Source organism: Sinocyclocheilus grahami, unplaced genomic scaffold (assembly GCF_001515645.1).
Source record: "Sinocyclocheilus grahami isolate Dianchi unplaced genomic scaffold, SAMN03320097.WGS_v1.1 scaffold259.1, whole genome shotgun sequence".
NCBI lineage: Eukaryota > Metazoa > Chordata > Actinopteri > Cypriniformes > Cyprinidae > Sinocyclocheilus > Sinocyclocheilus grahami.
Genome location: NW_015505438.1, coordinates 139,593 through 154,528, shown reverse-complemented (window position 1 = coordinate 154,528; position 14,936 = coordinate 139,593). Strand labels below are relative to the sequence as shown.

At 36.6% G+C, this 14,936-nt stretch overlaps 1 long non-coding RNA gene across 2 annotated transcripts in view; it reads right to left on the bottom strand.

Annotated features, from left to right (window-relative positions):
• Positions 1-10,901: 10,901 nt before the first annotated feature.
• LOC107598960 (uncharacterized) overlaps positions 10,902-14,936 on the bottom strand; it is a 7,886-nt gene continuing 3,851 nt past the window's right edge. Inside the window, exons 3-4 of one of the 2 annotated variants that reach the window (XR_001610617.1) lie at positions 11,143-11,291; positions 10,902-10,994 (exon numbers count right to left, since the gene is read on the bottom strand). This is a non-coding gene — a long non-coding RNA (uncharacterized lncRNA). Of the gene's footprint in view, positions 10,995-11,142; positions 11,292-12,379; positions 12,436-12,576; positions 12,736-14,936 lie in introns of those variants that run through there. The other variant, XR_001610616.1, reaches the window with a different exon arrangement.

Sequence of the window (14,936 nt, the reverse complement as noted above, 5' to 3'; positions counted from 1 at the left end):
CACATGACTCAGTGCAATATGGTATGAGAGGCCATGAATAACCACAACTAAAAAATGTTGATACATACAGTTTGGACTTTTAAAAGTCTATTACTATCACAAGGCCACTTCACAATGAAGACATACAAATATAAGAGACAAAAAAGACTACAAAACTATTTTTTTTAAAGAAATTGATTCTTTTATTCAGCAAGAATGTGTTAAATTGATCAAAAGTGATGAAAAAGACCTTTATAATGTTACAAAAGTTTTCTATTTCAAATAAAAAAATTGTTGTTCGTTTGAACTTAATGTTCATCAAAGAATCCTGAAAAAACTGTATCGTGATCTCCACACGATATGTACTCTTAAGGTACTATACTATGCACCCTTTAAGGGTATGAACGTAACGTAAAGATACAATTTTGGCACATTTTACTAGTCTTCATAATCATCAAACATTTATCACATCATAGTTGCACACTTGCAGTGCTACCAGTCCTAAAAGTTAGATCACAAGATCTCTACTGTAACATTTCCAAAAAATCCTTAAAGCGTATTTACTGTCAATTTAGTGCATTTCAAATAGTCAACCTTTTGATCATTAGACGCCCTCCAAAACTCAAGAGTAGAAAAAGCAGAGAAAGAGAAAAGTGGAGCGAAAGCTATAGAGAGGAAGTAAATAAGTCATATTGTTTATTCTTATTTATGAATGCATCTAATGCTCTAGGTGACAGTTTTTGGTTTAACATTTAAATAATTTTCACATCAGAATTCCATTCGTGACAGAGAAGGATGAGGCGTAAATGTGCAATGAAATTTCACTGCAGAGAACATCCCACGATCCTCCTCGGCACATGCGCGCGCTATATGTCGAGCCCCGGGCCGCCCGGCCCAAGTATGTCTTCGTGTTTTCCACACCATAATGGAACCTTTGCTTTCTTTTCATTTATATTTGTTTAAACAGGGCACCTGGCATGGCACAGAAATCATTGCACAGTGGGGGAACTATTTGCATTGTAGCTCCATTTGCGCCGATGAATTTTTCAGAAAGATGTGACAACCTCATGCATACTGATATGATGCCTCTGTTTTGCATACGGCTCCTACGAAACTGGTCTTAATCTTGCGTTAAGGCTAAAGCGCCTAAATGGACAGTTTGAGAAACCAAAGACATGAGAGCCTGGCGTTCTGAGGAAGACGTAAGACGAGGGCTGACTTAAATAAGTGTCCCCCGTCTCTCGAGGTTACAGCACAAGCTCTTCGGCTCCGGCACTCACTAAATAATGAGACAAGACAAGAACAGTAGAACTAATCTAACTGCTTTAAAGAGTGCGAGAGACTAGATGAGTGAGAGGAGAGGGAGAGGTGAGGCGATGCGATGCGGGGAGAGAAGGAGAAGGAGAAGATAAAACATAATCAGGCATGAATACAATCTACAAAACGTACAGATATAATTTGGTATTCCAGCAAGGGCTTCTGCCTCAGCAGTGAGGCAAAGCAATCATCACTTGCAGGAGAATGTGCCGAGAGTTCCTTTAGATCACTGCTGCTGAAATGCATCAATCAAGATCTTAGACAAACCCCAGATCAGTGGCTTTGTTCAGACACGCAGTGGAAATACAGTTTTTTGCCATACCAGAGTAAATAAATAGGTTTCAACTATGAAACTACTATGTGGAATTTTACTAATCAGACTACAAACAACTAAACAAATGAAAATTGGAACTGTATATGTGGTTTTCATCAGGTTCGTAGGATCAGATTTTTGCTCTTCAGACCACAAGCAAGCAACGGAACATTTGGATCCAGAGTCAAATCCATTTAGTTGTTTGTAATATGAACAGCAGAAACCTGATTCTACAAACCTGATACAAACAGACTCGGTTCACATTTGTGGTTGGATTGTAGAACTCAGTTGATAGTTTTTTTTCTCACTGTTCTTACTACAAACTTAATGGACTTAATAGGTCTGAGTCGGCTCCTTCTTGCCTTTTTAATGATCTGATTTGTAAAAATCAGATTTGCTGTTCAAGATATATACACAACTAAACATATGAATGCAAATGAATTAGATTTAAATCCATTTAGTTGCTTGTAGTCTGAAAAGAAATAAAAAACACAATCTGAATTCTACAAAAAAAATGGATTTGAATCAGATTTTTTTGGATTCATACGTTTAGTCTGAACAGCAAATCTGGTTTGAGCCAACTCAAATGCAATATGTTTGTAGTCTGAACAGCGTGGAAAAAATTTAAATCTCTTTTAATGATCAGGTTTGCTCTTTGCCATTCAGACTACAAACAATTAAACATATGGATGTCACAATTAAACTAATCTAACTGAAAATCCATTTAATTATTCATAGTCTAACACTACAAATTTTTTTATAAATAAATACATATAAAATAATAAATAAATAAAAACAAATGATTAAATAAATGAAAATACATTCACACATACAAGCATACAACAAAATTGGTTAGATAAATCTGAGCAGATCCAACTCACATCCATGTGTTCTTCTGCTATTCAGATGATAAATAACTGAATAGATTTGAGTGTGATCCATATACGGATTCATCAAGTTTGTGTAGCCAGAAGTGCTTGTGTTTCAATATTTTTGAAGAGTTTGTTTTGAGCCTTAAACGGATACACAACACCAACTGAACAAACCATCCTGAGGCCAACAAAAATTCAATAACTATATTATTATTTACAAAATTTTGCTACTGTAGAAACTACTCTCCAACTGTAGAAACCCTCTCTTCAAAAGCCAGCCCTCTAAAGACATGTCAGCCAATCTGACGTCAGCAAACCAAACACGTAATATAAGTGACAGGCTGAGAGCATTTCTGATTGGCTAAAAAACTGCATTCTGCTGCCCTGATTGTTCTTTTTCATGCATGGTATATTAAAAAGTCCCTTAAAGCACCTTTAATATACACTATCATGCCAACAGAGACTGTTAATAATGATGTGTCAGTAGAGAGACGGAAGTATTGATGTTTAACAGGCTCGATATAATTGACAACAACAGCTGCCATGAACCAGCCAAGCATTTCTCTGTCTATTACAAGTCCAATTGTCTTTAAAGAGCTCACCGCCTCGCGGACTCAGAAAAACACCCTGTCTCGACACCCCCATTAAACCGGAAAATAATGACTGGTGCAAATGGACCGAGTTCCATTCGCAACATGAATTACATCATACTGGTAAATAGAGTGACCCGTCCTAATTAGAGAACAGAATAACAGGATTGTTACAGTAATCTCGGCCTGTTGCTCTGCGGCGCCGCTGTCATTGACTGAGAGCGAAAAAAACAGGAGCGGGAACTCTAGCTAAATCTATTCATTAGCCATAGTCTCCAATGCAATCAATAACACGCCTTTCCAATTACACCGGCCGAGATCCACAGGAAATTTGTGCTGTATTTAAAGCGGTTAGTAGCATGGACTGCTGCAAGAGTATTTCACTAGACTCCCCTCGAGCCTAACAAACTAGAAACGTAAAAACAGCTCTCACCCCTTACTGGGTTCTTCTTATTTTAATATGTGCTCTGAAAATGTGTTTTTATCTTCCTAATTGACTGCAGATTCAATACAGCCTCAGCTGTGATTCAAACACCACTTTTTTTCTTCCCCGGAGCTATACAAATTCTTTATACGCTTTTTAATCAATGTTTTCATAGATACATCTACAGGAAATGATCAGGATAATGAAATATAGCGCAGTCTGTTTACATCCACTTTAACAGCCCAATCTCGCCACGGAGATTGTGGTGTTCGGCTTAAGGGGCAACAGACATAAACACCGTATTGTGTTTACAAAATCCTCAATAAGCAACTATTCAAAAGTCAGCTAGCATGCTGAATAAGAGCATTAGAGTGCACACTTTAGGGTGAATTTGTCACATTGCATAACTCCACAACCATTTTGTGGGAACTCAAGCAACCAGAATATTTCCCTTAACATGACAGAAAATAATGCAGCATCAATTCCGAGAAAAGCTGTTACATCATTTGTTTGCTACTTGGATCGATAGCTAATGATAAGATATTGCTAAAAGCTGTTTTCAGTAATTGAAATAAAGCTGAATAAAACTAAATCTAAACATTCAATGAAAAACTTTAAGGTCCGGTTTCACAGACAGGGCTTAGCTTAAGCCAGGACTAGTCCTTTTATAAAAATACCTTAAAAGAAAACATTACAGGTGTGCATCTTGAGCCTTAAGCCTTGTCTGTGAAACCGGAGGTAGATTCATTCATTTTTAAATCAATTTAATTAATTTTTTTTATTTAAATTAAATTTTTTAATTAATTAATTTAAACTTTAAATTAAATAATATATTAAATATGCCAAATGCCACTTGGATTGATTTCTCTATCCAATCTTTTTTCCTCGTTCTTCAGTAAACAGCGTCGTCTCAAGAAATATCTGCATACACACGAAACCACTGAAACCAACTCAAGACGATGTAGTATACATGCCAGACTAGTATGTGGCCCTGTAATTCTGCCACAGAGATCCACTAAAATTGGAGAAACCTTGCGCGCTGTATACAAACCCAGCACAACAACTAGAAAAGCTAGTAAAGTTAGTTAAGCTAATAGGCTCAATAGCTTCTGCAGCAAGAACACAAGCATGTAGTCCGCCATTGTTGTTGTTGTTACGTGACGTAGCAGTGTCTGACTAGTGTCGAGACATGGGGTGATGACATCATCGTTTCACAAAATATACGGATTGGCTGTAGGCATGAAAACACAAGCGTGTCGTTTTCAGATTTATCCACTCTGGGACCTGGTTTAAAAAAATAGCGGTTTTATGCTCCCAAAATGCCAGATCCATCTGGACGAAATGGCGATACGATACTAAATTTTTTACGTATATAGCTAAATGCGTCTCCGTGTGTACAGGGCCCAAATATGTTCATATTGTTAACTAAAAATTAAACTATTAAAAATCATTTTTGGAAAGTGAAATAAAGCTGAAATAAATATAAACATTAGATGGGGAAAAAAAACTTAATTTTAAAAAATTTTAATCCAAGATACACAGGAAACCAATTTATGTTGAAGTACTAAAATTACTAAAACTAAAGTAAACTAAAATAAATTAAAGTTTTGCTTGTAGATGCCACTTGGAATTATAGCTAATAATCAGTTTTCTTATTGTTAACTAAAACTATTAAAAATTGGTTTTGGTAATTGAAAGAAAAAAGCTGAAAGTTTGCTTCCTTCTTTTCTGAGAAGATCAATAATATCAGAAAGGCGATTCGCACATCCTCAAGTTATGCAGAGGTCAGACAGATTCGACCGCAATATCAAAAAGAAGATACTATGACTATTTTTGAAGCAATTGATAGCAAACTTTTGGAAGAAATAGTGCAGCACCTAAAATCATCAACCTGCCATCTTGACACACTTCCCGCATCTTTTTTCAAAAGGGTGCTTAACTGTTTGGAAGCAGATCTCTTAGAAGTGGTGATCTCCTCACTTTTTTCTGGGACGTTTCCAGACTCCCTGAAAACTGCAGCTGTTAAGCCCCTTCTGAAAAAGAGCAATCTTGATAACAATATTTTGAGCAATTATAGACCAATATCAAATCTTCCTTTTATATGCAAGATTATTGAAAAGGTAGTTTTTAATCAGCTGAACAACTACTTAAACTCAAATGGATACCTGGACAATTTTCAATCTGGTTTCCGACCGCATCACAGCACAGAGACAGCGCTGATTAAGATAATAAATGATATTCGCTTACATTCTGATTCTGGCAAAATATCAGTGCTGGTACTACTAGATCTCAGTGCTGCGTTTGATACTGTCGATCATAACATACTACTAGAGAGACTGGAAAACTGGGTCGGGCTTTCTGGGATGGTACTCAAATGGTTCAGGTTTAGCTGTGCATTTATTGAATGAGCACTGTGCGATGTCCGAACTGATTGCACTGTATTTTATGTATGTATAATCATTTTCTATTTTTAACTGTCTTAAATTCATTTTAAATCAATTTTTAAATCATCTTCAAAGTTTTTTAATTCCTTGTTTTATTTTTGTGATTATTATTTTTTATGATTATTTTACTTTCTTTTATGTAAAGCACTTTGAATTACCATTGTTTACGAAATGTACTATATAAATAAACTTGCCTTGCCTTGCAATTAAGTAACATAAGATGAAAAACTTAAACTTATTTATTTTAGTTATTTGCCAAGGCAATATTTCTAATATGCATTTTTTCGAAGTAATAAAGAATATATATATATATATATATATATATATATATATATATATATATATATATATATATATATATATATATATATATAATATATATATATTTTTAATGTATTATACAAAGGGAAAAGTTTTTAAATGTGTTTTAAATAGGCCTATAAATGCAAATATCACAAATTATTAATTCATAAATATCATTAGGCCTACACTTTTAGGAGCTGCACAACATGACATTTTACAACCTGAACTAACCAATTAACCTTGTCTGCATGTTGGTTGCACTACAGGACTTTGATTTGGCGCACAAAAGTTTTTCATATATTAATAATCAAATCAGTGAAGCAGTTTTGTTAAATTTGTTAAACAAATAATAATAAAAGATTATGCCATATTACTTTTCTTTTCAAGAATTTCATTCTTTTAATGAGGCTTTTTATTTTATCATGTTGTCGAGAGTTGAATCACCTTGACTTTTTTCCAAAAACATTCAAATGCATTTTTATTCAGCTTTGTTGAAATCCCTGATGCCAAAAATGAAGGGTTCAACCAAAGCAAACACCATTACCTAAATTCTGTTTGAGAGTCATTGTCAGGTAGAAGCATTTTGGCCCCCTGCTACAACTGTAATTGCATTCCTCTTTCTGTATAAATCAAGCTTGAATGTAAGTGATCATGATTCATCACATGGTGTGTCTCTCTGGAAATATTATAATGAAATCTGCTGTGTCATTGAACATCATGTTTATTCTCTCATCTCATCACAATTGAATGAGCAAGGTGAACTGCGAGAGGCCAGGATCTTCCCGCATCCTCTGCGAATATGTAATTAAGGGTACTCATGTTAATTGAGGCGCTCTCTCTAAACGAGCCACTAATTGCAGAATCTGTCGCATGTGCGGAGGCATCGGACTGGAGTGGCTCACATCTGCTAATTGGTACAAACAGGTAGCAGATGCGCTCCCAGTGACAGAGCGCCTGCCAATTAGCTAAGCCACCTCGATAGGGGTGATTAGAGCCGCTTCACCAGTAGAGGAGCCATGGGAGCGCAGTGAGGAATATACGGGGAGAAACAAGAACAGAGAAGACGCCAGATTCCCAGAACCAAAAGAAGTAGGCTATGTGTGTGCCAGGGCCCTGTCGCGGACCGACTCAATGTTTACTGGAAGTAGCCAGCAGTCATGACTGTAGCATGGCTCGATTTTTCATGCCAGACAGGAAGTGGCAGGAACATTGCCAATGTGAGGAAAGTGTCCTTAATGTATCCTACAAACTTAGTAGTGGAAAGGCAATCGTCACTGTTACCAGAGACATAATGCCCATTCAATACGAGGGGGAATACTATTTTTATATTTAATACGATCACACCGGTGTGATTAGAACATTCAGTGCAGCACATCACCAGCTGCTAAAATCAAATCTGCATTCGCTTTTTGGCTGGTGCTGAGCCAGACACAGACGCGTTTTTACAGCTATCCAGCATTATAACCAATCACACATGATTCTGTTGAGCTTATGAATGCAATGGCCAATTAGAGGCATTCAGATGAGTCATCGCTGAAACGCCGGTGTTTTGTTCAGTGTGCGCGCTCGCTGACTGAATTGCGCTCTCTGGTGAATTATTTCTCATCAGAAACAACAAAGTGCAGATGTGCGAACGATGTAAGAAGGTTATTCATTTCACAGTGGAATTTTTGAGAGTGCTTGAACTCTGGCTAGACTGAAGTCATTGATAATGTTCTTTGATGGCTAATGTAAATGTTCTGTAACTTACATTTACATTTAGTCATTTAGCAGACGCTTTTATCCAAAGCGACTTACAAATGAGGACAATAGAAGCAATCAAAACTAACAAAAGAGCAACGATATGTAAGTGCATATGACAAGTCTCGGTTAGCCTAACGCAGTACACGTAGCAAGGTATATAGCCTCTCTCTCTCTCTCTCTCTCTCTCTATATATATATATATATATATATACACACACACAAACACAACCACACACACACACACACAGACACACAATACTACAAAATAACACTGCAAATTATAAAATAGTAAGCAACCAGGGCAGAAATGGAGGCACATAAACATTTCATTTTGCCCTGACCAGACTATGAACAGCGTGGATATTCTTCATGTCAGTGCAATCAGTGTGACGGCTGGTTGCCAAGGAAACGGACAACAATTCTTAGAGGCATAAACTGCGAGAAGTGCTGTTTTGCGTCACCCGGCAGTTTGCGTGCAACAACAGCCCGTCGTTTGTTTTACAGACACGCGCACACACATTCCCTTTCCGAACAGTGGCGATAATGCTGTTTATGTCATCTCTCACCGAACGGACAGGGACAATCACAATTATCTGGATATATCTGATGCGCTCGCGAGCGTGCGCGGTGACAGCCCTATGTGTTTGCGTGATATAAATAGCCCTGTTGTAGCTGGGAGGAAGGGAGTGTGAGCGACTGAACGTGTGCCATAACAATGCTATGATGTCTTCCTGTTGAGACCTGCACCCCTGGCCCCGCCCCCCACCTGCTTTAGCTGGGTAATGAAATATGTCTGCTGTGATGTATGGCTGCTGGATAGCTCCAAATCGAAAACTGAATCACACTAACTTAATTTGCGGTCAGGACAATCAAATTACTTGTTTTGGCTAGAGTATTTCAACCCGTGCTGGCGATGAATTCATCTTGGTGAGAGGCCTGTCAGAAAGAGGCATGTTTGCGGGTACCACCTCCAGCTGTAGAGAGAGCCGTGTGGTCCAGAGGGCAGCAGGATGCCGAGGGTATTATCATCCGAAAAACAGCAGTGAGGAGCATCCTGAGGCAGGCTATCCAAGATATCCTAGGAACAATATATATATATATATATATATATATAAAAAACAGTTATAGATACTGCACTTCCATATGTCGCAATTTAATGTTTCAGTGAACCAAAAATTTTTTTGACACTTAATTATGTTATTGACATAGCATAAAAAAGCTCATACAAAACAAAACAAAACCAAAACAACCTCAAAAACAACTCAAAACAAACAAACCAATCCAAAATAAAACAAACCAATTCAAAACAAAATCAACCCAACCCAACACAAACAAATCAATCAAATCCAAAAACAAAACAAAACGAAAAGCAAAATCCAATCCAATCTAAAACAAAAACTAAACTAAAAAACAATTCCAAACTAAAAAATTGAAACAAAACCAAACCAACCCAACCCAAAACAAAACAAACAAATCAATTAAATCCAAAACAAAATCCAAGCCAATCCAAAAGAAATCAAACCAATCCAAAACAAAATACAAACAAACAGTCAAAAATTAAACAAAAATCAATCCAAAACAAAACTCCAAACCTAAATCAATCAATCACCAAAACACTGGCTGATTAAAAGTCAGGATTTCCAAGTTCCTACTGGAAATGTGCAACATGGCATTTGAAGTCAGATTTCCAATGCATTAAAGTGCCCTTATTATGGATTTTTGAAAATTACCTTTCATGCAGTGTATAACACAGTTCTAAGTGCGTGAAAACATCCTGCAAAGTTTTAAATCTGAAAGTGCACTGTGTATAAATCTATTGTCTCTCAAAAGAAAGAGTCGACTCTGAATCATTGAAACAAGTCGTTTTTAAAACAAATCCCAAGCAGTTTCATGTTGATGTTAACATGAAACATTAGCATATTGCCCGCCCACTGTGCAGACCTGGGAAAACTTGATTTTCGCATTGGTCTGAATGAAAATGCAAATTCATTCTTTGCCACTAGGTGCCGCTTTTGAACTGCTTCTGTGTACAACTGTCGGCGCAAGCTACATTAAAGTGATTATTACGTTTTGAATATGGATATTTTTCTTACAAAAACGCATCGATTCGCTACAGAAGGCCTTTGTTCACCCCCCGGAGCCGTGTGAGACACTTTTTTTATGGATGGGTGCTTTTTATTTAAGTTCTTTTGGACTGAAGCACTGCAACACCCGCTGAGTGGCATTAAACAGCTTGAAAGATCAAAGACTATTCTTAATATAACTCTGACTTGATTGGTCTGAAAGAAGAAAGTCATATACACCTAGGATGCCTCGGGGGTGAGTAAAACGCAGCCTAATTTTTGGGTGAACTAACCCTTTAATTACAAAAATTACTAAAATATACTATAAATAAAATAAAAATAAATTAAAGCTAAACAGAAATATGAAAACTAAAACTAATAATACACTAAAAAACACAACAAAATAACTAAAACAAACTATATTTAATTAAAACTAAACATGTATAAATAAAAGCTAATCCAAATTATTATTTAATACTACAACTGTATAAACAATACTAACACTGCTAATGAGATACTCAAGAGATTTTTAAGTGTGACTTAAGTGTCCAAATACTTTTATGGAATATTCACATTCACATAAAACTGTGAAACATATTCTACACAAGTACATGACTGTGAATAGCAGGCCTAGTTTTAAGGCAACTATTGCGCCCTCTTGAGTACTGGAGTAAAGTCAACGCTACAGTAAGAAGTAAGCATACTTGAATAGAATATGGTTTTAGTTCACAAAAAAGCAAGAGATCAAACTTCTAAAAACCTTTTAAAAAAGTTTCAGCTTCAAAGTTTAGTCTTTAGAGTTTAAAACAGAGATATCACCAGCACAAACTTTCCAAACCGGCATCCAAAGAGCGTTTGAAGAATGCTTGTGGCCACTGCAAAGCTGTCTTCAGAGCACAGATGGTGGAGAGTGAGATGGCCACTTGTTTGCATTCCCCGTCGACGCCTGCGTCGCTCGAAGAAAGAAAATCAATCAGTGTGACAGACTCATCCCCCTCTCAAACCCTCCAGCACACGTTCACCTGTCACATCATTTATCCAACACAACTGACAGGGCTGGACACACACACACACACACACACATATTTACACACCTGATACCGCACTCGCCTCGTTTGGTCTCTTCTCTGGAGTTTCATCCTTTTAGTGCCTCTCTCTTCAAACCATTTATCAGCACTTTATGCGTTTTTGAAGAAGAAAAAGGGAATATTTGAATCAGGCCACATTTGAAACTCGAGCAAGCCTGAAAGGAAGACCGAAAACAGAAACGTGCCTCAACAATGATGCTGCTAAATGAACACAGACACACACACACACACACACACAGTTGTTTAAACAAATTTAAACACAAAGACATATTCTCTCTATATGTGCCTCAACAATGATGCTGCTAAATGAACACAGACACACACACACACACACAGTTGTTTAAACAAATTTAAACACAAAGACATATTCTCTCTATATTCAATAGCATGTTTAAATATGTATTCAGGCTCTTCTGCTGCCTCTCTCATGTTTTATTGAGAGATTCAGGCCATGTGGGGGTTTGGAAGGAAACCCTCCAATTTAGGATTAAGTTTAAAGCTGTAAACCCATCTTCATCCCTTCATCATGACTTCAGGCTCAGAGCTGCCACATTCATAACCTCACAATACATTCATAAAGCCAGTTTGGCAGCTGTCATAGACCATCAAAGAGATAAGCATTAGCATGGGAGGATCACATAAAAGTTCTGTAATAATATTTACTTTTAAAGTGAATAAATGCAAATTTATGACAGTATATGTTAAAAACTAATAATATATATATATACAGTGGGTACGGAAAGTATTCAGACCCCCTTAAATTGTTCACTCTTTGTTATATTGCAGCCATTTGCTAAAATCATTTAAGTTAATTTTTTTTCCTCATTAATGTACACACAGCACCCCATATTGACAGAAAAACACAGAATTGTTGACATTTTTGCACATTTATTAAAAAAGAAAAACTGAAATATCACATGGTCCTAAGTATTCAGACCCTTTGCTGTGACACTCATATATTTAACTCAGGTGCTGTCCATTTCTTCTGATACACAAGATGAAGCTGCTTAAAAGGGATGTCGGTACTAACCAGGACTGTATCTAAAAAACATCACATCTGCATCTCAACTGTCCTGTTTCCACCAAAACTGTTCGTAGAGAGCTCCAAAGAGTCAATATGCATAATGCATGGTCAGGCTGCTATAGCCAAACCTTCAGTCACTCGTGCAAATGCCAAACTTTGGCTTCAATGGTGCCAGCATCAAAAATCTTGACGTCTTTGAAGGTGTGCACAACATATGCTGATTACAAACTCTGAGAATCATGTAGGAGGTATAGGCGTGAAATATCTCAATCCATCTGTGGAAACAAAAAAAAACAACCTGCTGAAACACATCTATATAATGCTTCATGAACAATCCTGGATCCATAAGAAACTGGCAAAACGTTGTCAGTTTTACAGTATATATTAATACACTAAATACATGAACCGCCTTTAACCTCTCACATGTCCTGACCTGTCACTGAGCTCATGAATATGAAGCTGGGTTTGTGATATTTATTCAAGCTTAATGTTCACCTGATGTTTGTTACACGAGTTGTGCATTACATAACACACTCCAAATGGCACAGCCTCAGAGACTTCTGGAGATATGAGATCTGCAGAGTTAAAGGGGCAAGCATCATTTTATTTTGATTCATATCACTTCTAACCAACACTCACACAAGTCTCAAAGGTGACTGCTGCATTAAACGGGTGGGTGGAGGTTTTCAGATCAATATGGAAGGCCATATCCACCTGCATTACTTGTGTAACCAGACTTTTGACCTTACACATTCACTACTGTAAGTTTAGGATCGGTAAGATTTTGGTCTCTTATGCTCACCAAGGCTGCACTTATTTGATCAAAAAAATTCAGAAATAAAATATTATTACCATTTGAGAATGCAATTTATTCCTGTGATGGCAAAGCTGAATTTTCAGCCGCGATTATTCTAGCCTTCAAAATGATCCTTCAGAAGTCATTCTAATATGATTTGGTGTGCAAGAAACATTTCTAATAAATGTTGAAAACCGTAATGCATTTTTTTCAGGATTCTTTGATGACTAGAAGTTCAAAAGAACAGCATTTATTTGAAATACTTTTTTTTTAATAACAAATATTGGCCATGGACCGTCTGATGCAAATTGAGCGCAACAATGGCAAGAGCTGACTGAAATAGCCAGGTTCAAGGTATCAGGTTGATAAACCAAACATTCGACCAAGATCTAATGACTGTAATTGGCTGTTTGAAATGCTCAGTTACAAAGAAAGTCAACTCAGTATTTATGACCATAGATTTTGCAAACACTGCTGTATGGTCCGAGTAACTTCTGAAACATTATATATGTACTTATTGATATTAGATGAACAGAAAAGTCCATACATATTTTTACACATAATTACCTTACTTTGGTGGGTGGGTGGGGGTGTTTAATGACAATCTATTAATCAAAGATCTAATTTTACTTCTAAATAAAATAGTGACGCTTTAAAAATCTCTCCCAAAGGGACCCCATTGTGTGGAAATGCTAATTCCCTTTCAGGTTCTAAGATTAAAAACTGGACTGTACTATTATATTGGGATATCTTCGTGTAATGCAAATATTGTCAGCTCTTATAATAAATTGCTTACACTGTATGCCTCATTTGTAATTTGCTCAGCATAAAAGCATCTTCTACCGCGAATGAATAAATGTCATTGGGATGCACTGAAACATCAGTTTGGAATAATTCAAATGTTTAGTGTTTTAGAAAGACAGCTCTTATGCTCACCAAGGCCTCATTTATTTGATCCAAAATAAATTACTGTTAAAAAAAAACGATTGTGGAATATTATTACAATTTAAAATAACATTTTTCTATTTGAATAGATTTTAAAATATAATTCATTCCTGTGATACAAAGTTGAATTTTCAGCATCATTACTCTAGTCTTCTTTGTCACATGATACTTCAGAAATCATTCTAATATGCTGATCTGCTGCTCAAGAAAAGTTGTGTTACTTAATATTTTTGTGGAAACTGTGATACATTACCATTCAAAGGTTTGCGTTAAATATGATAAAAAAAAACTAAATTAATACTTTTATTCAGCAAGGATACAATAAATTGGAAAAAGTGACAGTAAAGACATTTATAATATTATTTTAAAAAGCACATTCTGTTCTTTTGAGCTTTCTATTCTTCAAAGAATCCTGTTTTCACAAAAATATTAAGCAGTAAAAATAGTTTTCAACATTGATAAGAACCATTATTTAATTCTAATATTTCCCAAATTACAGTTTTTAATGCATTTTTGATCAAATAAATGCAGCCTTTGAACTTCCTTCCTTCCTTCAAAAAAAAAAAAAAACCCCAGGACATCCAGCGCTACCACTTCCTGAAAGTACTCAGATGTCAACCAAGCAGATTGTAACTGCAGATTTCAGCCAGCTCTTGCCAAAAACCAGATCTCCACCTGCAAACTCCCGTATGTTCACGAGCGAGAACACGGTCATACGGAACACTATGACTCCCGACTTCTTGACCTTCTGTTCAGGTTGTGTAAAAAACAGAGGAGAGTATTCTGTTAATGGCACAGCGTCTTAATGTTCTGTTACTTCAGACATGTTCAGTGACTACTCAAAGCCAACAATCAAACCATTATCCCTCCATCTGCAGATAAGAGACAAACAGAGCGACACACACAGGTGGAGAGAGAGAAAACGTGGGTTGAGCTGTCAGTCACTGATTAGCTACTGGATGGGAACCAGGAGGAAATAAGGATAGAGAGATGGAGAGAGAGAGAGCGAGAGAGAGAGAGAGAGAGAGAGAGAGA